The sequence below is a fragment of the Carcharhinus amblyrhynchos genome, chromosome 6 (assembly GCF_965287045.1).
Source record: "Carcharhinus amblyrhynchos chromosome 6, sCarAmb.v2.hapA, whole genome shotgun sequence".
NCBI lineage: Eukaryota > Metazoa > Chordata > Chondrichthyes > Carcharhiniformes > Carcharhinidae > Carcharhinus > Carcharhinus amblyrhynchos.
Genome location: NC_137329.1, coordinates 48,651,660 through 48,677,762, shown reverse-complemented (window position 1 = coordinate 48,677,762; position 26,103 = coordinate 48,651,660). Strand labels below are relative to the sequence as shown.

The window sequence follows — 26,103 nt, the reverse complement described above, 5'->3', positions numbered from 1 at the left end:
TTACATGGCGAAAAACTGCAGCATGCAACGGTGCAGAGGGACCTCAGGGTCCTTGTGCATGAGTCGCAAAAACCCAGCCTACAGGTGCAGCAGGTGGTCAGGAAGGCTAATGGGACGCTGGCCTTCATAGGGAGGGGGTTAGAATATAGAAGTAGGGAGGTCTTGCTGCAACTGTACAGGGCACTGGTGAGCCCGCAGCTGGAGTACTGTGTGCAGTTTTGGTCGCTGCACTTACGCAAGGATATTTTGGCCTTGGAGGGAGCGCAGAGGAGGTTTACGAGGCTGATACCGGAGTTGAGGGGGTTGAACTATGAGGAGAGGCTGAATAAACTAGGCTTGTACTCGTTACAGTTTAGAAGAATGAGGGGAGATCTCATTAAGACATATAAGATGATGAATGGGATGGATAGGATAGAGGTGGAGAGGCTCTTCCCACTCAGAAAGGACAGTAGGACTAGGGGGCACAGCCTTAAGATGGGGGGGGGGGGCAGTTTAGAACGGAGTTGAGGAGGAACTTCTTCACTCAAAGGGTGGTGAATCTCTGGAATTCTCTGCCTGTTGAAGTGGTGGAGGCTGCCTCGCTAAATATTTTTAAGACGCGGGTAGATAGGTTTTTGATAGGCAAGGGGATTTAGGGTTATGGGGAGAGGGCGGGAAAGTGGAACTGAGCCACGACAGATCAGCCGTGATCATATTGAATGGCGGGGCAGGCTCGAGGGGCTAGATGGCCTACTCCTGCTCCTATTTCTTATGTTCTTATGTTATCACAGTTCCCAGACCTGTCAGAGGCAGAACAGTCCTTTTTCTGGGTGGGGTTCTCAGCTCAGCTGAGTTCCCTTTAACTTGCAGTCTGCTTGGATCAAATTGCACCACAAAGAGTCCACTGGATTTTGTTTTATTTGTTCAGTGGGTTTATTCTGAATGAGGGCAGGCTTATAGCTTAAATGTGGTATGCGTTCAGAAATGTGAAGGTCCAGGGGTTAAATGACATGTCAATTAACTGATTAAATCCAATATATGGAATAAATAGAAAAGGACTTTCATGACTTTAATATCCAGGACTGGATAATAAATATTACAGGAAAAATGTGTGCAGGAAACACAGGGAAGGAGGGGGAAGAAGGGTGGATGAAGCACAATATTGTTTTGCTGGAGATGTTAAAGAATTATGATACTTTTAGCAAAGATCTCCATATAGACTTATAGAAAGACAGTTAAGTATTCCCCCGTTTTGCTGTGTAATATTGTAAATATTGTGAAAAAAATTAATTAAAGGAAATTGAAGGGAGGTGGACATAGTGAGATTCTCCTTTGTTGGGTTTGGGGGTGGGGGAAATAGTTATCAGGGTCACATGACCCATCAAGCCAATCAGGGAGAGGTTTGTTTGGAGTCTGGGAGTTGCTGAGTTTACAAACTTACTTATCGCCGTCCCATGTGTATAGTTGTTTATCACAAATAAACCTCTTGTTCGCATATCCATCTTGTTGCTCATCAATTCCTCGCAGTTTTTACAATGAGAAAGCTAATACTGTGTCGCATGTAGATGGCAAATAGGAAGGGATCAAGAAAAGATCCTTCAAGGACGAGAGGTCACTGTATGGGAATGGGAAGAAAAACCATTGATACTCCGGCTACAAGTAAATAAGAATAGAACCAGGAGGGTGCATTCCCTCCAGCTGGATGACTAGAAAGACATTGGAGGAAGATGATGCGGTCAAACACGTCATGCAGGTCAAGAAGGACAAGGAGAAAGTTTCTCTTTGTCATAGTCACCGAGGATGTTATTTGTGAGTTTGATTGCCATTGCAGAATTGAGTTGGGTGCAGAAACCTGTTTGCATGATTCAGACATGGAGTTTAGGGAAGGATGGGCAGGTGTTTGAGAGACAACAACACCTTGAAGTACTTGGAGAGGAAATGGAGATGTGGACGGCATTGTAGTTTACAAGGATAGTGAGGTTAGGGGTTGGTTTGCTGAGGTAATTGTGGATGGCAGGATATTTGTGGGACAGCAGCTGAAGGGAGAATCATTAACAAAATCAGCTAGCATTGCAGGTCCGTGGAAATAGTCAATGGAGCAGGTGGTGGATCTCCAACAATATGAGCTCAGCATGAGGAGAGATGCAGGAGAAGTAGGAAAAGATGTGAGTTCAGGGCTTGGAGAGGAGGAGCTATGAAGGGAGGTACGATCTCAGTAAAGTATTTGACTGTCACTTGGCTGCTGAGACACAATGTCATGAGTCCCATTGGCCATCTGCTTTCAAATAGACTTTTCTTGTGTGTGAGTGCTGACAAACTCAGAATTGGGCATCAGAGCCCAATTCTTTCTTCACAATGTCCATATGCACCTATTTATCAGCAGGGACCTAAAGACAGTTGTAGTTTCCAAACTGCTGACCTGGCTGAGGGCCAGGCAGGGATTGAATTTGGGACTCTGTGGATTGTGTGACTCAATGCTTGGCCTGAGGAGTGAATCGTTAGAGGAGAAAACAGGATACATACTTATTGCTGACAGTAAATTCAGGCACTCTCTCTGTCGACGTCACTAAACCAATTAGATATGCTTTTAACAAAGTGGGGTCTGTTGTAGGGACAATTTATTAGCATCCTTTGCATTTGTTTGTCTTGTTTGCCACACACACTAACTCAGTTGTTAAAACCCCTAAGCCTTCAGCTCCTGAGAGTTTGGGCCTGTATCTAAACACCTACACAGAGCTGGGCTGCAGCCATCATTTTAAGGTTTTTATTATTTGTCTTGAAGCAGCCACACCCAATGCACTGCATTGATTCCAAGCATGACAGACCTCACCTGCAAAATTCTGTTCCTGTTAGTCTCAGTATAATTTCAAACTTTAGATTGATTTGTCTATTCAGTTATATTGGTTTATACCTTTGCTATGTCACTACCCCGCATATATGCTGTGGTATGCCTGTGTTCTCCTCTTCAAGGCTGGATGAGAAAATGGAAGCTCCTTATGCTAGGCATGTAAAATGGGCTTATAGGAAAGCAGAAGCAAGTGGCAAAGTAACTATAAGAATATCTTTGTTACTTCAATTATTTCAGTGAGCTACCTTAAAAACAGGATTTTGCAGTGGTGATAGCAGCGAGGTTTGAGGTAACGTTGGTTTTATGCATCAGTGTCACTAAGCCCTGATTCTATTTTGTGCAGAAAAAGAATTTGCATTCATAAAGCACCTTTCACAACCTGAGGACATCCCAAAGTGCTTTACAACCAGTGAAATGTAGTTATTGTTCTGTCGGGCAGCCAAGATGCATGGAACAAGGCCCCCAACTCCAATGTGATAATGAAACTAATGGTCTGCTTTTAAGTGTGGATGGAAGGATAAATATTGGTCAGAACACAGGGAGAAAACTCCACGGGATCTTTTGCATCCACCCAAGAAGGCATTTAGGACCCTGTTCCCGTACGTGCAGTCCTCCCTTAGAATTACAGTGGAATGAGTGTAAGCCTAGATTTTGTGCTCAGCTCTCTGGAATGAAACTTTGACTTACCAATAAAGGGTACCACAGAACTGTAGCTGATATTGTAATGGTGCAGTGTGCTTAGCAGACCATCAGGTGGAACAGTTGGTGCAGCAGCAAATGCAGCAGTAATGCAAGCTGAGTCTCATCAGTGTACATAGAATTGGATATTTATCTTTTAGACAACTATTAATGGCAGGACTGCCATACATTGGCATCGGCACTGCTTTCAGAGGTCTAAGAAACTGCTCAGAATAATAGATCTCACACTGACCTCTGATCCTAAGAGCAGTATTAGTACCTTCAATCCATACACAGGGTCCCAACCCAGTCAGTGTTCCCAAGCTGATCCAGGCTACTTGACCATCAGCATTGATCATTCCAGCTTGCCTGGGCTCTCACCTAATATGCTTCATTAAAATGCATTGACCTGAAATGTTAGCCCTGTCTCTTCCCCCATAAATGCTGCTCGGTATTTCCAATATGTTCTTCTTATTTCAGATTTCCAGTATCTGCAGATGTTGGAGATGTTGGAGATTGATTTAGGGTCCTGCAACCTGGGCAGTGGCACAGCCCAGAGCCCCAGTTGGATTCAGTCCTCAAACTGCACCTTCACACAGGGTCCCCACAAGGCAAACTCTGTCCCTGTGTCCACTGTTGGATTTTTAGAATTAGATTTAGCCCAAACCAGTGGAATGAGGATCTTCTGTCTAGTGATTTGTACTGTGGTAGTTCATGGAGGCCTGCCTCTTTACCTTGCCCCCTGCTTGTGAAGTAGTGCCACTCAAGCTATATATAACCAATGTCTTGTCTCTTTCTTTCTCTCTTTCTAATGGAAACACATACCTATGGTCTTTTGTGGTCAGTGGCTAATTACCTTACTAACTGTGAAGGTCCAAATTCAAATGCATTTAGACCACCTCAGTCAGGTTCTGAGAAGGCAGTGTCCACATTACAAAACAAATGAGCAATTATTTGACAATGAATTTGTATTGCATAATTAATCTTAGACAGATATTTTACAGGGATAAGCCAAAAGCGAGGTTGCTGTGAGAGATATAAATCATACACTCATGACTCAATATGTGTTATGCCATGTCTGAAGATGTTCTATGGTGCTGACTGGTATTGAACAGTTGGTCTGGTTTTTGACGATCTGAGCTGGGACAGCAGTTTGTGCACTGTAGATGACTTGCAACAGAAAAATAATCTATTCACTTCTACTGGAAGGGAACACGTGAATGTTAGACTGGATTGGACTTTGTCTACGGGTCTCCACAGTCAAATACCCTGCCAATGATAACTTGGGTTTAGTACCCAAAGGCCATTAGTGTTTGTGCAACCGAATCACAAGAAGAATTAATCAGGAGTTCCAGGAAAACTGAATCAGAAAATAACTATTTCTATCGCTTTCTTTCGTGAAACAAATATGTAGCTCTTTTTACATAATGTCGGTACTTTAAAAAGTACTAAAGGTTCCAAAGGGTTAATTAAGGATTTGATCATCAGTTCATTAACATTCAGCACCAAGTGCTGGTATTAAAATGGTTATACACAGCAAATAAATTTCCCTGAGGAGCTGTATCCAGGCATCAAATTACCCAGACAGAGATGAGGTGAAAGTTGACTGTGTAGACTTTATTAAATCATCTTTAGCTACTTGTCATCAGAAAAAGGTTCAATTCAAGATATGCTCTGGGAAGAAGCTAGAGTTTTCTGGAGGGATGTTTCTGGTCAAATGAGGTTGTGCTGTATGTTTGGTCAGACGAAGCTTGTGTTGAGATCGCTTCGGGCAAGGCTGTAGTGCATCTTGGGTTATACGAAGTTTGTGTTTGTACTTTCAGGTCAGACGATGTTTGTGCTGTGCTTAGGGCTGGGAGTAATTTGTACTCTTCAGTAGCAGCTGAAAGGGCAGGGAGCATAATGCATAATGACACAATCAGGTTGGCTGTCAAGCAGACAGGCAGTGAAACCATTGTTGCAGGACTGAGAGCTGCTATGCACCTGATGAAGATCCATTTTAAAAAAAACAAAAATAACCTAGACCAACAATGATTCATAACATTAATCAGAGCAGGAAAAGATTATATGGCCTCTTGAGCTTGCTGTGCCATTCATTAAGATCAGAAGACGTAGGAGGAGGTCTTTACTTTTTTGAGTCTGCTCCAACATTCAGTAAGATCATGATGGATCTGACTGTGGCCTTAACCTCTCTGCCCATTCCCCCATAGCTCTGGATTCCCTTATAGATCAAAAATGGGTCTAACACAGGTTTGAATATATTAAGTGACCCAGCCTCTACTGTTCTCCGGAAAATTCCAGAGATTAACAACCCCCTCTAACTTGAATGAGAGGCCCCTTATCTTTAATTTATGTCCCCTACTTTCTAGATTCCCCCAGGATAGATAATGTCCTCTCAGCATTTATCCTGTAAAACCCCTTCAGAACCTTTTTTCATTTTGTTGATTTGGTTTTCGGAGAGAGACCAGGAGCAAACAAAATCCAATAAAATACAATGAAGCAGCCCCCCACAGTAAACAAGCAAATGTGCACAGACAAAAGCTGTGCAAAAAATTTAAAAGTCGACAGTAACTAACTGTTCAAAGAAAAAAAACAAAAGACTGCCATTTAAATTTATCATTAGATCCTCTTATAGTATTTAATTTTCTCCAAATATAGAAATGACATCAAGTTCTCTAACCAGTATGAAACAGTGGGTGGCATGGGGAACTTCCAAATTAATAGAATTATGGGCTATAAGTGAAGCAAATGCAATTACATTTGTCTCAATCTTAGTAAAACTGGCCAGTTCAGATGGGACACCAAATGTAGCTATCAAAGGACAAAGTTACAAGTCAATATCTAGAACTTCATAAACAGATGACCAAAAATCAGCTTGGTATGACCAAAACATGTGGATTTGGTCTGCAGGAGCAAGTGAACACTTGCTGCATTTGGTATTTGTGTTTGGAAAAAATTGCTGATCCTGCCCTTGGTGAAGTGAATTCGGTGCAAAATTTTAATTTGAATTTAGCTTAATCAACCACAGGAGGATCTGAAGTTGACCCTAAGAAGCCTCTGTTTCCCAGTCATTTCTTATTTTGTAAAGAGGAGGAAAAGGTCCAGAGGATAATGAGTTTGTACAATCTTGAGATAAGACCAAGGGAGTTTGGGGCAGTAATGTGTTGAGATAGTTGAGGAAAGGTTGAGCAATGAAAGTGAACAAAATGACAGACTTGAAAATAGCAAAGAAGATTAGATTGAGGGAGATTAAATTTGGCTGCTAGTTCACAAACTCCCAAAGGTCCCATCCTACAAACAAATGAATAAAATGTTCAAGTCCCCTCTCCCTCCACAAGCATGGAAGGCAAGAATAAGTGATCTGTTAAAAATAGGGAGTGATGAGTTTAAAATGTTGACAAAACTGTTTTCATATTTCTAAAGTAGAGATCACAAGTGTTTGCTGTGTATCTTAAAGGAGATAAGGATAATGGGACACAAATTAAGGCAGGAAGAGAGGATGAGCAACAGGGATGTGATTCCATAAAACACCAGTTTATACTTGGATCGTGACACCATATAAAAATATAGCAAAACTTCTTTACGGAGAGAATTGTTTGGATTTGGAATTGTTTGCTGGAGCAGACGAGTGAAGGAGCAGAGAGACAGATAAGAAATTACCTGTTAAAAACCTGTTTAAATAAGTTTAAAGCACTTTCGTAGTAAGAATTTACCTTGTAGAACTGTTTAAACCATTTAAAAGCATTTTTGCGGGCTTTTTGTATCTATCGCTTTAAGAATTCTAAGGGAGTGGATAGCAGGGAGTTGTGGGGGAGCAGGCTTTAAAACAGCGCCAGGTTTAAAAGGAGGCCTGGTGTGGGCAGCAGAGTGAGAGGGAAGCAGAGTGAGCTATTAGGGCTGGGGAGAAAAAGGGCCAGGTAAGTTTGTGTTGAAATTTTCAATACTACTACAGTGAATAATGGAGGGGCATGTGATGTGTTGTTTCTGTATGATGTGGGAGCTGGTGGACCCCAGGGTCCTTCCCAGTAACCATGTCTGCAGTAAGTGCAGGTTGCTGGAGGAGCTCCAGCTCAAGGTAGATGAGCTGGCCTCTGAGCCACAGACACTGAGGTTCATCAGGGGGAGAGAGGGTGCCATTGTCAATGGGGTGCAAGTGACATCCATCCCCCTTAGACTGGCTAACTCTAAGGGCCAGGAACAAGAGGGTGGGTGGAGAGCGGAGGAAGGAGGGTGGGGAGCGGATGCCTCAGCATCTCAACCTGCATAACAGGTTTGAGGTTCTTGCTTCCAGTCTGGACGAGAACGAGGGAGGTGAGATTGGTGAGCAAACTGCACACAGTACAGTGATGCAGATGCAGGACATAGGCAAAGAGAAGGTGAAAAGGAACGTAGTAGTAATTGGGGATAGTGGGGTTAAGGGTATTGACACTGTCCTTTGTCGCAATGACAAAGTGCACAGAAGGGTGTGTCATCTGCCTGGTGCTCAGGTCCGGGATGTCGCATCTGGGCTGCAGAGGAACCTGGAATGGGAGGGTGAGAATCCGGTCGTTGTGGTACATGTGGGTGCCAACGACATAGGCAAAATGCGAACTGAGGATCTGGGGAGGGAGTATGAAAAGCTGGGAATGGAATTAAAAAGTAGAACTGACAAGGTGGTTATCTCTGGACTACTGCCTGAACCAAGTGCAGACGGGCATAAGGTTGATAAGATTAAGGAAGTGAATGGGTGGCTCAGGGATTGGTGTAGGAGGAATGGGTTTGAATTTATGGGGCATTGGCATCAGTATCGGGGTAGGTGGAACCTGTTCAGGTGGGATGGGGTTGGTCTGAACCGTGCTGGGACCAGAGTCCTGGCGAATCGTGTAAATAGGACTGTAGACAGGGCTTTAAACTAATTAGGGGGGGGCGGTGCGAGGGTAGGTGACATTACGGGGTCTAAAGTTAAGGAGAGGGTACAGGTAAGGGAAGAGGCCGAGGATGTCCCAATAATAAAGGGAGTAGGGGGCGTGAGTATGGTTGGTGGCATTCTGGCAAATAGGGTCCAAGTGAAGGCTGGGATGAAGGCACTTTATCTGAATGCACGAAGCATTCGGAATAAAGTGGATGAGCTGGTGGCGCAGATCAGCACGAATGGATATGATCTGGTGGCCATTACAGAGACGTGGCTGCAAGGTGACAGGGACTGGGAGCTGAATGTCCAGGGGTATCAAGTGTTTAGGAAGGATAGGTGGGAGGAAAAAGGCGGGGGGGGGGTGCGTAGCTCTGCTGATTAAGGATAGCATCAGGGTGGTAGCAAGGGTTGATATAGGAACCAAAGAGCAGAAAGTGGAATCGTTGTGGGTGGAGATTAGGAACAGCAAAGGGAGGAAGACGCTGGTGGGTGTCGCCTGTAGGCCCCCGAATAATGATCTGGAGGTGGGGCGGACTGTTAACGCGCAAATAAGTGCGGTGTGCAGGAATGGGATGGCCGTAGTTATGGGGGATTTCAATCTACATATTGATTGGTCGACCCATGTTGGACGCGGTGGGCTCGAGGAGGAGTTCTTGGAATGCTGCCAGGATAGTTTCCTTGAACAGTGTGTGTTGGAGCCGACGAGGGAGCGAGCTATCTTGGATCTGGTGTTATGAAATGAGGCGGGTAGAATTAGGGACCTTGTGGTGAACGATCCTTGTGGTGATCATTGTATGGTGGAGTTTCTGGTGCAGATGGAGGAGGAGAAAGTGGGTTCCCGGACACGCGTCCTTTGTTTGAACAGAGGGGAGTATGGTAGGATGAGAGAAGAATTGGCGAATGTTGACTGGGGGAGCGCGTTGGAAGGTAGGTCTGCTGAGGAGCAGTGGAGGATCTTTAAGGAGATCTTTCTTGGTGCTCAGCAGAAATTTATTCCGATGGTTAAAAAGGACCGTAGGAGGAGAGGTAATAAGCCGTGGATAACGAAGGAGGTGAAGGAAAGTGTTAAATTAAAAGCGGAGGCGTTTAGAGTAGCTAAGAGTAGTGGGCGAGAAGAGGATTGGGAGAGGTTTAAATGTCAACAAAGATTGACAAAGAAGTTGATGAAGAAGGGTAGGAGAAACTATGAAGCTGGGCTAGCGCTTAATATAAAAAAGGATAGCAAGAGTTTTTATAAATATATAAAAAGGAAGAGGCTGGCTAGGGTGAACGTTGGACCCTTAGAGAATGAGAGGGGGGACTTAGTGGTAGGGGATGGGGATATGGCGGAGGTCTTGAATAACTTTTTTGTTTCGGTCTTCACGGAGGAGGACGTGAATAATTTGCCGGGTGTTATAGATGGAAAGGTGGTAGGACTGGAGAGTCTCAATGACATTATTGTTACTAGAGAGGCGGTGCTTGACAGACTGGAGGGGCTGATTGTGGACAAATCCCCAGGACCGGATGGAATGCATCCGAGGGTTCTGAAAGAAACGGCGGAGGTGATAGTGGATGCCTTGGTGATTATTTTCCAAACGTCGCTGGATTCCGGGGAAGTGCCGGAAGATTGAAAAACGGCTAATGTTACGCCGTTGTTTAAGAAGGGTGGCAGGCAAAAGGCAGGGAATTATAGGCCGGTTAGTTTAACGTCTGTTGTAGGTAACATGTTAGAATCCGTCATCAAGGAGGAAATAGCGAGGCATCTTGAGGGGAATTGCTTGATAGAGCAGACGCAGCATGGTTTTGTTAAGGGGAAGTCGTGTCTGACAAATTTATTGGAGTTCTATGAGGATGTGTCTAGGGCGGTGGATAGAGGAGAGCCGGTGGATGTGGTCTTTCTTGATTTTCAGAAGGCGCTTGACAAGGTACCTCACAAGAGGTTATTGCAGAAGGTAAGGGAGCATGGAGTTGGGGGTAGGGTGTTAGCGTTGGTAGAGGATTGGTTGTCAAATAGGAGGCAGAGTGTGGGGGTCAATGGGTGCTATTCGGATTGGTGGTTGGTGACTAGTGGAGTGCCCCAGGGGTCGATGCTGGGGCCTCAGCTATTTACCATTTATATAGATGATCTGGAGGAGGGAACCGAGTGTATGGTGTCGAAATTTGCTGATGACACCAAGATTGGTGGAACGGCAAATTGCGCGGAGAGTGTGGAGAGTCTGCAGAAGGATCTAGATAGGCTGGGGGAATGGGCCAGGAAATGGCAAATGGAATTTAATGTTGGCAAGTGCGAGGTGGTCCACTTTGGTAGGAATAATGGTAGGAAGGACTATTACTTATGTGGCGAAAAACTGCAGCAGGCGACGGTGCAGAGGGACCTCGGGGTCCTTGTGCATGAGTCGCAAAAACCCAGTCTGCAGGTGCAGCAGGTGGTCAGGAAGGCGAATGGGATGCTGGCCTTCATAGCGAGGGGGATTGAATATAAAAGTAGGGAGGTCTTGCAGCTGTGTAGGGCATTGGTGAGGCCACAGCTGGAGTACTGTGTGCAGTTTTGGGCGCTGCACTTACACAAGGATATTTTGGCCTTGGAGGGTGTGCAGAGGAGGTTTACTAGGCTGATGCCGGAGTTGAGGGGGTTGAGCTATGAGGAGAGGCTGAATAAACTAGGCTTGTACTCATTAGAGTTTAGAAGAATGAGGGGAGATCTCATTGAGACATATAAGATGATGAATGGGATGGATAGGATAGAGGTGGAGAGACTCTTCCCGCTCAGAAAGGACAGTAGGACTAGGGGGCACAGCCTCAAGATAAAGGCGGGGGTGGTTTAGAATGGAGTTGAGGAGGAACTTCTTTACTCAAAGGGTGGTGAATCTCTGGAATTCTCTGCCTGTTGAAGTGGTGAAGGCTGCCTTGCTCAATATTTTTAAGACGCGGGTTGATAGGTTTTTGATAGGCAAAGGGATTAAGGGTTATGGGGAGAGGGCGGGAATGTGGAACTGAGCCGCGACAGATCAGCCATGATCTTATTGAATGGTGGGGCAGGCTCAAAGGGCTAGATGGCCTACTCCTGCTCCTATTTCTTATGTTCTTATGAAGAATGGTAGTGGAGGTGGCTTGCATAGGAAGTTTCAAAAGAGAGCTGGATACATAATTGAAAATGATTAATTTAGAGGGCTGGAGAATGGGACCAAGTGGATAGCCCTTTTGGAAGCCAGTGCAGACACAATGGGTTCAATGGTCTCCTTTTGTGCTGTAAAATTCTTTGATTCTATGAATGTTGGCTGCCCAATAATAGTACAGTAAATTAGGTAGTTTTAGCCCATCATCCCATCTGAAAGATCACTCTACGGGTTCTAGTTGTCTTGTCTGCCCAGATAAATATTGATATCAGCTTGTTTGCCATAACAAAAGATGATTTTGGTAAAACGATAGGAAGAGATTGAAAAAGAAAGAAGAACATGGGTAGGATGTTCATTTTCACACTGAATTCTGCCAGCTAAGGAAAGAGACTAACTATTCCAGAGCTGTAAATCCACCCTAATTTTGGTGATAGCTTTGTAAAATTTGTTTTATGAAGAGATGCAAGACAGTGTATTATGTTCACAGCTAAGTAGTGAAAAGCAGCAACAGAAATATGGAATGTCAAAGCTCCTGGGGAGATGTGCTTGACTATAGAATTGATTGGGAAACATTCACTTTCTTGATATTCAACTTCTATCCAGAGAGTGAGCCAAAAGTATTCATTATGTTGCCAGCACCAGCAGTAGGGTTAGTAATATATTATCAAAGGTCATCAACATATAAGGGCACACAGTGTTCTACACTATCTCAGTGGATACCTTGTAAGGGCATTGATAACTTTAAGGCAATGGACAGGGGTTCCATTGCCAAAGCAAAAAGGAATGGAGACAAAAGCCATCCTTGATGAGTTCCTCTCGCTGAGGGAAGTATTTTGAGTAAAGAGAGTTAGTGTGTACACTTGCAGTAGGGAAGACATAGAGAAGGCAAATCCATTAAATACATTTTGGACTAACGTCAAAATTGCCCAAAATTATAAACAAATGCTTCCTCTCCAAACGGACAAAAGCCCCCTCTTTATCTAGAGAGTCAACAATTTCAGGATTGGTTGAAGTGGTTGGGATATCATAATTTCAAGAAGATGGCCTACATTTGAAAATAATTGGTGCCCCTTAGCAAAGTTAGTTTGATCTTTAGATGTTATACCAGGAAGACAAGGCTCCACATGGCATGCTTAATACTTTAGCTAGCAGTTTTAACTCTGCATTTAAAAGAGTGAGGCCCATATGAGCCATTTTCCTCAGGATCCATGTCTTTTTTGAGTACAAGGGAAATGGCAGCTTGAGTCAATGAGTCATTAAATATTTCTAATAGGGAAGAAGTTAACTCAAGAGCTTTTTTATAAAAGTAATTGGAAAGCAGTTGCTTGTCTTGCATATAATGGCAAGTTTAGGATTTGATTTACAGTTTTATTTAGTTAAAGATATATGATCACACTGCTTGGTTTTTGTTCTAGGGTTTGGGAGTGTGGAGATGGGGAGTGTGGAGATGGAGAGTGGGGGGAGGGATTTTTTAATGTTGACAGTAACCAAAGATCTTTTTGTGTTTGGCTATTCTCATTTTGGAATGGATCCTTTCAGTCTTGTTTTCCTTTTCTTTCATTTTACTGATCCATTTGTAAAGTCTTTTGCAGTTCTCCCCCTTAAACATAATCTCAGATTCTAGAGAATGTTACACAATAGTTAGTGGCATACTTTTTCAAGCCCCCAAGAGTGCTGGTGAATGACTGTCCTTAATCAGGATGATACAAAATTTATTACATCCTCCCTTCCCAATCTAGACACCCACCATCTTACCTTTGGAGGGGATCTAAACTATGTTATAGATCTGAGGCTGGACCGCTTAACTCCAAATACTTTCACCCCTTCCGGTGTGTCCATGGCTCTGTCTACGTTTCTGACTGGTTATGTTGGTCCTTGGCGTATTCAATGTTACATAGCATCCATTGACTAAACAACCTCATTAATGGAGTATGCTGCCGACATTTTTTTAAATTCATTTGTGGGACATGGGCATTGCTGACTGCTCATCCCTAGTTGCCCTTAAGAAGGTGGTGGTGAGCTGCCTCCTTGAATTGCTGTAGTCCGTGTTCTGTGCCTTGTCCCACAATGCCAGTAGGGAGGGAATTCCAAGATTTTGACCAAGCAACTGCGAAGGAACAGTGAGATATTTCCAAGTCAGGATGGTGAGTGGCTTGAGGGGGAACTTGCAGGTGGTGGTATTCCCATGTATCAGCTGCCCTTGGCCTTCTAGATGGAAATGATCATGGATTTGGAAGGTGCTGTCCAAGGATCTTTGGTGAATTGCTGCAGTGCATCTTGTAGGTAGTGCACAGTGCTGCCACTGAGCGTCAGTGGTGGAGGGAGTGGATGTTTGTAGATGTGGTGCCGATCAAGCAGACTGCTTTGTCCTGGATGGTGTCAAGGTTTTTGAATGTTGTTAGAGCTGCACCCATCCAGGCAATGGGGAGCATTCCATCAAACTCCTGACTTATGCCTTGTAGATGATGCAAAGGCTTTGGGGAGTCAAAGGTGAGTTACTCGCCACAGTATTCCTAGCCTCTGATGTGCTTTTGTAGCCACTGTGTTTATGTGGTGAGTCCAGATGAGTTTCTGGTCAATGGTAACCCCAAAGATGTTGACAGTGGGGTATTCTGTGATGGTTACACCATTGAATGTGAAGGGGCATATGAACCATGTTATGTAATACGCCATTGAAAAGCTGCTTGTTATAGTCACATAAGAGCTCTAATACAGTCAAACATGCCCTTAATTTTGAGCATTATAACTGACCAATATAGACATTAAAGTACAAGATAAACAAAATAAAAACTAACCGTTACCTTGGTAAGATTGGGATTGAGTTAAGCTAGGCTGTGCCGAACATTTTGGCTTAATCGGGATAGTCTAATATTCTGTCCATAATTGAAAGAATCAGTCCAAAATGTCCTTGTAGGAATGGGGATATACAGCATTAAATTTCCATGAAAATATAAACCCATAAGTCTGGTGTTGTGATTCCCTATAGGCAGAATATGGTCAAGGATGAAAAACAGGTCAGCAAATCCACATTTGACAGGTCCATCTTTAGCAACCCTGAGTGTAAACTACAAAATCCAGATATTTAAAACCATAATTCCCAGTCATTACTCCCATAGAATCCACCAAGGCATCAAATAGTTATCCAATCAAGAAGTAAATATACATCGCTGAAGGAAAAAAATCTGCCTTGTCTGTGTCAAAGAAGTGATCTTCTCCGTTAAGTGTGATGTGGAGACAGGCAGGGTGAATCAACCTAACTCTTACTACTTTCTTGTACAACATGGCCTTGATATTGTTAAATGTTGCTCACCTCCTTGCCAGTCCCCACTGATGTCCTGGTAAAGCCTGATTGGTTGGCTTTGTAGTGCTCCTTTGTCCACTGAAGAACAAATTCCCTCTCCTTGTAGTGGTGGAACCGTGCCACAATGGCTCACGGGGTTCATCTGCGTGAGGTTTTAGTCAGAGGGTACAGCAGGCTCTGTCTAGCACCAGAAGTTTGGAAAGAGTCTCCTCACTCACCACCTCTTTGAATAAATCCAACATCGGGTGGCATGATGGCACAGTGTTAAGAACTGCTACCTCTCAGCGCCAAGGACTTGGATTCAATTCTGACCTTGGGTGGCTGTGAAGAGTTTACATGTTCTCTCCATGACTGCGTGGGTTTCCTCCAAATGCTCTGGTTTCCTCCCACATTTCGAAGATGTGGAAGTTAGGTGCATTGGCAGGGTTATGAGATAGGGTGGGGGTGAGATGCCTTTTGGGATGCTCTTTCGGAGGATCAGTGCAGACTTGAAGGGCCGCCTCCTGTACTGTAGGATTACTCTATGAAACAGTGTGGGGTTCAGACCTCTTGTTCCGTCTGGTAGTTCAATAATGCATAGGTTTTGTTGTCTTGACGGGTTTTCCAAGTCATCAACTTTAACCCACAGCGACAAGCTCTCTTTAATCACTGCAGTCAACTTGGATTCTAAACATACAGATCGCTGTGATCTGAGAGGACTGGCTCAATGTTGGTAAGGGTGTTGATGTGAGAATCTACAGCCACACGAGTGGACAAGAATTTTGCTCAGTTTCAATCATCAAAGATGTAGGGGAAATGGTCGCCATTTTAGCTGAAGCCATTCTCTGTGGACATGTCCTTGTCTTTCAATTTTTTCTCTGCCTGTATGCTTTAAATTTTAAGACATGCTTGAGTAAACTTGATACCTGAGTGTTTAAGTTGGTGTTTGAGTTAATAAATAAAAATATATTGGCATAGTGAAAACTAATTTGCAAAAAATCATTGGGAGAACATAAGAAGATAAGAAATAGGAGCAGGAGTAGGCCACTAGCCCTTCGAGCCTGCCCCGCCATTCAATAAGATCATGGCTGATCCGTCGTGGCTCAGTTCCACATTCCCGCCCTCTCCCCATAACCCTTAATCCCCTCTCTCATCAAAAACCCATCAACCCGCGTCTTAAAAATATTTAGCGAGGCAGCCTCCACCACTTCAACGGGCAGAGAATTCCAGAGATTCACCACCCTTTGAGTGAAGAAGTTCCTCCTCAACTCCGTTCTAAACCGCCCCCCCTTTATCTTGAGGCTATGCCCCCTAGTCCTACTATCCTTTGAGTGAGAAGAGTCTCTCCACCTCTATCCTATCCATCCCATTCATCATCTTATACATCTCAATGAGATCTCCCCTCATTCTTCTAAACTCTAATGAGTACAAGCCTAATCTATTCAGCCTCTCCTCATAGCTCAACCCCCTCAACTCCGGCATCAGCCTAGTAAACCTCCTCTGCACTCCCTCCAAGGCTAAAATATCCTTGCGTAAGTACAGCGCCCAAAACTGCACACAGTACTCCAGCTGCGGCCTTACCAATGCCCTATACAGCCGCAGCAAGACCTCCCTACTTTTATATTCAATCCCCCTCGCGATGAAGGCCAGCATCCCATTCGCCTTCCTGACCACCTGCTGCACCTGCAAGCTGGGTTTTTGCGACTCATGCACAAGGACCCCGAGGTCCCTCTGCACCGTCGCCTGCTGCAGTTTTTTTCCACGTAAGTAATAATCCTTCCTACCATTCTTCCTACCAAAGTGGACCACCTCGCACTTGCCAACATTAAATTCCATTTGCCATTTCCTGGCCCATTCGCCCAACCTATCTAGATCCTTCTGTAGACTCTCCCCACCCTCCGCACAATTTGCCTTTCCACCAATTTTGGTGTCATCAGCAAATTTCGACACCGTACACTCGGTTCCCTCCTCCAGATCATCTATATAAATGGTAAATAGCTGAGGCCCCAACACCGACCCCTGGGGCACTCCACTAGTCACCATCCGCCAAGAAGAACTTTGTGTTTGCTTTACATCACTCAAACATAACCCCCTTCAGAATCTTATGTTTCAATAAGATCACAGAATGCTTACAGCACACAAAGAGCTTGTTCAACCCATCGTGGCTGCATGGACTCTCCTAATGCAACTCCTCCCTGTAGCCATGCACATTCTTTTTCTTCCGGTATTAATCCAATTTCACCTTGAATGCCACAATTGAACCAACCTCCACCACTTTCCAGATCTTAACACCTCGCTACATAGACAAGGATTTTCCTTACATTGCCATTGCTTTTTTAGCCAATTATTTTAAATCTGTGCCCTCTGGTTCTCAATCCTTCCATCAAGGGGAACAACAGTTCTTCATTCTTCCAGACTCCTTGTGCTTTCGAAGACCTCTGTTAAATTTCCTCTCAACCTTACCTTCTCCAAGGCAAACAGTTCCAGCCTCTCCAATCTATCCAAACAGCTGAGGATCCTCACCTATGGAGAACCATTCTTGTGAATCTTTTCTGCTCTCAATCTATGACTTCACATCTTTCCTGAAGTGTGGTGCCCAGAAATGGATACAATACTCCAGCTGAGATCAAACCAATATTCTGAAAAAGTTAAACCTAACTTCATTACTCTTGAACTCTTATGCCGGCATTGATAAAGCCCAGAGTGCTGGTTGCTTAATTAACCACTCTGTCAACCTGTCCTGCCACTTTCGATGACTTGTGCACATCTGTTCTTGTATTCCCTTTAGAATTGTACCCTTTATTTTATATTGTCTCTCCATATTCTTCCTATAAATTAATCACTTCACACTTCTCTGCATTAAATTTCAGATGTCACTTGTCTGCCCATTCAACCAACCTGTCCATGTCCTTTTGAAACTCTACATTATTGTTCTCGCAGGTCAGAATGCTTCCAAAATTCATATCCTCGAATTTTGAAATTGTGCCAAGCACACTAAAGTTTAGGTCATTAATATAAATCAAATATAAATGTTGCTGGTGGTGATGCCAAGGTTTAGAACGGAGTTGAGGAGGAACTTCTTCACTCAAAGGGTGGTGAATCTCTGGAATTCTCTGCCCGTTGAAGTGGTGGAGGCTGCCTCGCTAAATATTTTTAAGACGCGGGTTGATGGGTTTTTGATAGGAGAGGGGATTAAGGGTTATGGGGAGAGGGCGGGAAAGTGGAACTGAGCAGCGACAGATCAGCCATGATCTTATTGAATGGCGGGGCAGGCTCGAAGGGCTGGATGGCCTACTCCTGCTCCTATTTCTTATGTTCTCAAGTTTCCTGTTTTTGGTGTGCATGTAGATGGTATAGCAACAACCAAGCCTATCCCAGCACTACAGTAGAAAACAGTACTACCCTAGGGCAGTCTATTGTCAACTTGTCGGACTACACACTTAAACCAGGTGAAATCGAAGTTCTCAATTTGTCCCCCACCGCCAAAATGGACCCCATCAGTCTCACAGCGGACACAGAGGAATTCATCAGGCGAATGAGGCTGCGGGAGTTCTTCCACAAACCCCAAGAGGCCAACAGCGAACACAATGAGACAGCCAATGAACCGGAACAGCCGACAGAGATCCTCAGTGCAGCAACTGAAGAGGAAAGAGTCCAATTGGACTCCTCTGGAAGGCCACTGCCCTCAACTAGACATGTCCTGCTGGCTTGGGCATACATGCGTCAACACCAGATTCATCAACCGCACTCACAAGACAGCCCCGAACATCACCCAAGCACAAAGCAATGTCATCCGTGCTCTCAAGACCAACCGCAACATTGTCATCAAACTAGCAGACAAAGGAGGGGCCTTCGTCATACTGAACAGAACGGATTACTGCAAAGTGTGCTGACAACTGAACGAGGAACACTACAGTTACCCGCACATATCCGACCGAAGAACACACCCATCAACTCAACACTCTGATCAAGACCTTTGATCCAGACTTTCAGAGCACCCTCCGTGCTCTCATCCCATATACTCCCCGCGTTGGAGATCTCTACTGCCTCCCAAAGATACACAAGGCAAACACAGCCGGCCGTCCCATTGTATTGGGCAATGGGACCCTGTGCAAGAATCTCTCCGGTTACATTGAGGACATACTGAAACCCATTGTACAAAGAACCCTTAGCTTTTGTCGCGACACTACGGACTTCCTACAGAAACTCAGCACACGTGGAGCAGTTGAATCAGGGACACTCCTCGTCACAATGGATGTCTCAGCGCTCTACACCAACATCCCTCACGATGATGCAATTGCTGCGACTGCCTCAGTACTCAACGCTGACAACTGCCAGTTTCCTGATGCAATTTTACAACTCATCTGCTTCATCCTGGACCACAATGTCTTCACTTTCAACAACCAGTTTTTCATTCAGACACACGGAACAGCCATGGGGATCGAATTCACACCTCAATATGCTAACATGTTCCTGCACAGGCTCGAACAAGACTTCTTCATTGCACAGGACCTTCAACCGATGCTAAACACTAGATACGTCGATGACATTTTCTTCCTTTGGACTCGTGGTGAACAATCACTGAAACAACTATATGATGACATCAAGTTCCATCTCACCATGGACCATTCTCCGGAATCGCTGGCATTCTTGGACACACGCATCTCCATCAAGGACGGTCACCTCAGCACTTCACTGTACTGCAAGGTCACAGATAACCTCACGATGCTCCACTTCTCCAGCTTCCACCATAAACACGTTTAAAGAAGCCATTCCCTACGGACAAGCCCTCCGTATACACAGGATCTGCTCAGATGAGGAGGATTGCGACTGACACATCCAGACGCTGAAAGATGCCCTCATAAGAACAGGATATGGCGCTTGGCTCATTGATTTGACAGTTCCGACATGCCACAGTGAAAAACCGCACCGACCTCCTCAGAAGACAAACACGGGACACAGTGGACAGAGTACCCTTCATCGTCCAGTACTTCCCCAGAGCGGAGAAGCTACGCCATCTTCTCCGGATCACATCATTGATGAAGACGAACATCTCGCCAGGGCCATCCCCACACCCCCACTTCTTGCCTTCAAACAACCGCACACCTCAAACAGACTGTTGTTTGTAGCAAACTACCCAGCCTTCAGGAAAACAGTGGCCACGGCACCACACAACCCTGCCACAGCAACCTCTGCAAGACATGCCGGATCATTGGCATGGATGACATCATCTCACGTGAGAACACCATCCACCAGGTACACGGCACGTACTCTTGCAACTGGGCCAGTGTTGTCTACTTAATACGCTGCAGGAAAGGATCTCCCGAAGCATGGTAAATTGGGGAGACCATGCAGACGCTATGACAATGGATGAATGAACATCGCTCAACAATCACCAGGCAAGACTGTTCCCTTCCTGTTGGCGAACACTTCAGCAGTCACGGGCATTCGGCCTCTGATCTTCAGATAAGCATTCTCCAAGGCGGCCTTCACAACACACGACAGTGCAGAGTCGCTGAGCAGAGACTGATAGCCAAGTTCTGCACACATGAGGACGGCCTCAACCGGGATCTTGGGTTCATGTCGCATTACAACCCCCATGTCTTGCCTGGGCTCACTCACTGTCCTGTCTGGAGACAATACACATCTCTTTAGCCTATGCCTAATGCTATCTCCACTCACATTGTCTGCATCTTTAAGACTTGAATAGCAGGTTAGCTGTAAAGACTCACATTCTAATCAGTATTCTGTAAACTGTGTGTGACTTTATATGCCCATCTCTGATCAGAACCTTCCACACACCTGACGAAGGAACACCGTTTCCGAAAGCTTGTGGGATTACTATCAAATAAACTGGTTGGACTTTAACCTGGTGTTGTGAGACTTCTTACTGTACTTTAATCCAGATTTGCCCCAATGAATATGAATTTTATCCATAATGATCATTTCTAGAATCTTCCCCACCGCTGACCTGTAGTTGCTAGGCTTCTTTTTTTTTCAACAAAGATGTAACATTTGCAATTCTCCAGCACCACTGCTAAGTCTCAGCAGTGCTATAAAATCCTGGTCAGTGTTTCCACTCCTATTTCCCGCAGTATCCTTGCATGCATCTTATCTGGTCTTTGGTGCCTTATCAACTTTAAGTACAGACAGCCTATCCAATACCATCTCCTCAATTTGAAGTGTTTGAATTACCTCCCCTTTCACTAAAACAACTATATGATGACATCAACAAGTTCCATCCCACCATCAGACTCACCATGGACTATTCTCCGGAATCGGTGGCATTCTTGGACACACGCATCTCCAAGGACGGTCAACTTAGCACCTCACTGTACTGCAAGGCCACAGATAACCTCACGATGCTCCACTTCTCCAGCTTCCACCCTAAAGTACTTAAAAGGGAGAATCACTCAGTGTGGGCAAGAACTGGATCATTTAATCAAAGCAAATGCATTTAACGTGATGCATGCAGGAGCTTGACAGAAATGTGAGAGTTAATCCAAGCCTAAGGCATTAGCATTTATAGAGAGTGCAGAAGAAAGTGTAATGAGATGCCTTTTTTTGATTAGAGGAGAAAGAGATTTCTAATGCTGACAGAAAATGGTTGGTTGCAGGGCTGCTTTCAGAATAAGAGTTGTAAGAAGAGAGTCAGTTTTGAAACTGCTGCCTAGGGATAAAACTGATATATTTGATCTGCCAGTAGTTATAGATACAACCCAATTTTAATTTGCAATTAAAATAGTAACTATGAGCAAGTAATCTGAGCCATGGATTATTGATGAGAAGTGAAAATGAACATTTTTCTTCCTTAGCAGTTCTGATAAGGTTATAATTTTTATTTTTGGCATTGCAACCAGGATCTGGTAATGAAGGTATTGGTTCTGACCTGTTCACCTACCTCTTTCCGTGTCTACTGCTGTTGAGTGAACTAATCACTGGGTGACAGGTAAGGATGCTGCTGTCCTTGATTTTACTGCTCCTGAACAGTCAATCTGGCTGAGCACTATCTTCACCCCTGCATGTTTGAAAGATTGGGTTTGGTTATTATGTTGGAACAGCCTGACAGCATTCACCATCATGGCATATGAACGCTGGCCACTTGACAGAAGCCATTCAAACTGAATCCTTCATAACTACAGTCCAACATTCGATTTTATTTGTCATTGTCCCCATACCTTATATAGCTCATGCTAATGATGGGAAACAGTCTGTACCAGATAATTTTCCATCACTATAAAAATCATTTATAAAGGTACTAGTGACGATATAATAATTGTAATTCAAGAAATCTTTTACAACTTGTTGAACTACCATTACTGTAATTACTTCATTCTCTATGTTTAATGTTTTAAAAATTCAGCTAATTTCAGGCAAAATGGAAGTGTTTCGTAAATGTCCTTTGGTTTATGTTGCATGCTGTTCACCTAGAATACAGGAGCCAACTGCTTCAGTACTGCAGTGTAATCAGACTACCACTACAGTAAATCCTTGGTTAATGTTGTGTTCCTGTGAATTGCAACTTTAAATGAAACGTTAAATGAATCAGATTTTATCATTGCAATCTTTCTTGTCAGAAAAAACAATAAATATTATACTCTAAGTTGAACTGCTTTATGCAGAGTATTGCTGAATTCCCATATTCGCAAATGAAATAACTTTAGAATAAATTTAAAATATAAAAGAAATATTCTAACTCTTCTTTCTTCTAGCTTGCCACTTCTGCCGCTCACATCTTCTTCTCCAGCTTGCCACCTCACCTGCTGTCCGACTCTTGGGCTTGTGTCCCCTGCCATCTACCTTTTCCTGATGCCTGGCCCTCTGGCTTTCCACCTCTTCCAGTCCCAACCCTCCCAACTGCCCCCGACTATGCTTGCTGAACTTCCCACTTGCCACACAATATTATTCCCTGACCCTCTCCATTGAGACCCTCCCCTTTGCCGCTTCCCTCTTCCAAATCCTCAGTGTGAATGAGGGTTTGTTACATGAATGGCAAAAGATGAAAACAGCAGCTTTGATTGCAGGGTTGCTGAGGTAAGTAAAAGCTGGAGAGCTGGTGAGACAGAGGGTCAGTGAGAGGGAAGGTCTGCAGTTTCAAGGATGATCAGGGAATAAGAGTTTCTGCTCCAAAATGACACCAATCATGTCATAATTCCCAACATCAGACCCAACATGAAACAATGTTAAAATAAAACTCTCAACAATAAGTATGAATAATGGACCTATTAAGTGACTGACGTTAAAGCAGAATGACTTAAAATGGGAACTTACTATACTGTTTGTATCGGTAACGTATGAAACAATGGCTGAACAATGGAGATAACTTGCATTTACTCATTGTAGGGCTTAAGTTTTATTGCCTTGACACTCAGCATTAGCAGCGAATTACACTTATATAGCACCTTTAACATTGCAAAATGTCCCAGACCACTTCATAGGAATGTGAGCAAATCAAATTTGACACCAAGCCACTTAAGGGTAAGGAGGTTGGTTGTTAGGAGCATCTTAAAGGGAGAGCAAGATAAAGATGCAGAGAGATGTATGGAAGGAATTCTGGAACTTGCTGCCATTGGATGAAGGACAGACTACCATTTAAAGAGTGAGTAAAAACAAAGGAGTTTTACAGGTTTAAAAGCTAAAGGAGGATACAGAGATGAGGGTTTTCATGACAGCTGCATAGATAAGGCTAGACAATTGCGCCACAACATGGGCAGCTTGGTTGCCGTTTTAAGTCATTCCGCTTTAATGTCAGTCAGTTAACAGGGCCATTATTCGCACTTAGCACCAGGAGTTTTATTTTAACATTGTTTCATATTGGGTCTGGTGTTGGGACATATGACATGATTGGTGTCATTTTGGAGCAGAAACTCATATTCCCTGATCATCCCAGAAACCGCTGACCTTCCTTCTCGCCAACCCTCTGTCTCACCAACTCTCCAGTTTCTACTTGCCTCAGCAACCCTGCAATCAAAGCTGCTGTTTTTGTCTTTTGCCATTCATGTAACAAACCCTCATTCACACTGAGAATTAGGAAAGGGAGGCGGCAAGGGAGAGAACATCGATGGAGAGGGTCAGGGAGTAATATTGTGTGGCAAGTGGGAAGTTCAGCAAGCATGTTCAGGGTCAATTGGGAGGGTCAGGACCGGAAGAGGTGGAAAGCCAGAGGGCCAGGGATCAGGAAAGGTGGATGGCAGGAGACACAACAAGCCCAAGAGTCAGACAGCGGGTGAGGTTAACACTGCTGCCTCACAGAACCAGAGAGCCTGGTTTGATTCCAGCCTTGGATAACTGTTTGGAGTTTGCATATTTTCCCCATGTCTGTGTGGGTTTCCTCCCAGGTGTTCTGGTTTCCTCCCACAGTCCACAGATGTACAGTTAGCCATGGTATACCCAAGGTTAGGGCAGAGGGAAAAGCATGGGTGGGGTGCTCTTTCAGAGTGTCAGTGCAGAATTGATGGGCTTGATGGCCTCTGAAGTGGCTTCTATGGATTCTAATACAGTTTGGGCTGGAAACCAGTGCTCAGCTGACATTTAATAATGCAAGAAGTTGAAAACTATAATTTAAGAAAGCATGGAATTATTCAATTTGGTAGAAAGAATGGAATCATTTTTAAAAGATGAGAAGTTACTAAATGCTAGTATTCAGAAGATTTGTGTATCCATATGTATAAGTCATAGAAGGCTAACATGCAGGTGCAACCAGCAATTAGAAGGCAAATGTATGTTATCCTTCATCGCAAGAGGCTTGATGTATAAGATGAAGGAAATCTTGCTACACTTCTGTAGTTCTTTCCTGAGACCACTCCTTGAGTACTGTGTACGATTCTGATCATCTTAATAAGGAATGTTGCCTAGCGTGGTGGGAATGCTTTGGTCTGGTTCCATTCTTAACTATCGAAATGTAGCCAGAGGATCTTTTGCGATGGGTTCTCTTCCTGCTCCTGCACCATTATTTCTGGCATTGCCCAAGGATCTATCGTTGGTCCTTCTATTTCTTATCTACATGCTGTCTCTCTGATACACCATCCAAAAGCACAGCATCTGTTTTCACGTGTACGCTGACCGTACCCAACTCTACGTCATCATTTTTTTTTGACTCCTCCACTGACGCTTAATTTAGGCAACTGTTAATCTGACATCCAGTTGTGGTTGAGCAGAAATGTCCTTGAAATATGTATTGGGAAGACCATGATTTTAAGTTCACGCTCCAAATTCTGTTCCTGAGCTACTAACATCCCTCTCTCTGGCAACATTCTGAATTTAAGTCAGTCTGTTCACAAACTTGGTGTCACATTTGATCCTGAGACGAGCTTTTGACCTCCTAATCACATTGTCATTAATACTATCTATCTCCACCTCCGTAACTTTGCCCCTGTCTCAGCTCACCTGCGACTGAAACTCTTTAAACTTGACTATTCCAATGCATTCCTGTCTGACCACCTATTTTCTGCCTTCTGTAAATGTGAAGTAATCTGAAACACTGTTACTCTGATCTTGATTCATGGTGATCCCCTATCACCACTGTGCTTATTGAATTACATTGGCTCCAGCTCTAGAAAACAAAGTGTTTCAATTTTAAAATTCTCATCCTTGTTTTCCAATCCTTCCATGGCCTCGTACCACTTTATCTCTGTAACCCCGACCAGCCACCCAACCCTTCATGATGTCTAATTCTGGCCTCTTGTACATCTGCAATTTTAATCACATTGGTGATTGTGCTTTCAGTTGTCTAGACCATAAGTTCCTCAGTTCCCTCCCTATACTTCTCTGCCTTTCTATCTTACTTTCCAACTTTAAGATGTTCCTTAAAATCTACTACTTTGACCAAGCTTTTGGTTATCTGACCTAATATTTCTTATGTGACTGTGTCATACTTCCTCTCGCATTTGAGACATTTCATTATGTTAAAAGCACCAAATAAATACAAGTTGATGGTTCTGTTGTTGGAAGGAGATGCTTGTCTTAGTGGGAGTGCAACAAAGGTTCACTAGGATGAGACGTTGTCCTAAAGGAGAGATTTATTGAAAGGTCCTATATTTTGAGTTTAGAAGACTGAGGTGACTTCATTGAAGTATACAAAATTCTTTGAGGGCTTGACAAGGTAATCTCCCTAGCTGGAGAACCTAAAACTAGGGGTCAAAGTTCTAGAATAATGACTGAGGCTATTTAGGATTGAGATAAGGAAAGGTTTCTTCACTCAAGTTGTGAATTTTTTAAATTTCCTACCCCAGAGAACAATGGAAGTTCATTTGATGATTACATTCAGGATTGAGATGATTTATTGGAGGAAATCTAGGGAGGTCAGGATAGAGTAAAGTTGATGTGAAGTTCA

The 26,103-nt window shown here is 43.9% G+C and overlaps 1 protein-coding gene across 2 annotated transcripts in view; it reads left to right on the top strand.

Moving 5' to 3' along the window:
* LOC145343909 (oxysterol-binding protein-related protein 5-like) overlaps nucleotides 1-26,103 on the top strand; it is a 157,237-nt gene that overhangs the window by 35,979 nt on the left and 95,155 nt on the right. Inside the window, exon 2 of one of the 2 annotated variants that reach the window (XM_080190426.1) lies at nucleotides 21,632-21,720. The exons of the other annotated variant lie outside the window; for it this stretch is intronic. The gene's annotated coding sequence lies outside the window, so the exon portion shown is untranslated. The remainder of the gene's footprint in view (nucleotides 1-21,631; nucleotides 21,721-26,103) is intronic. 2 annotated transcript variants of the gene reach the window in all.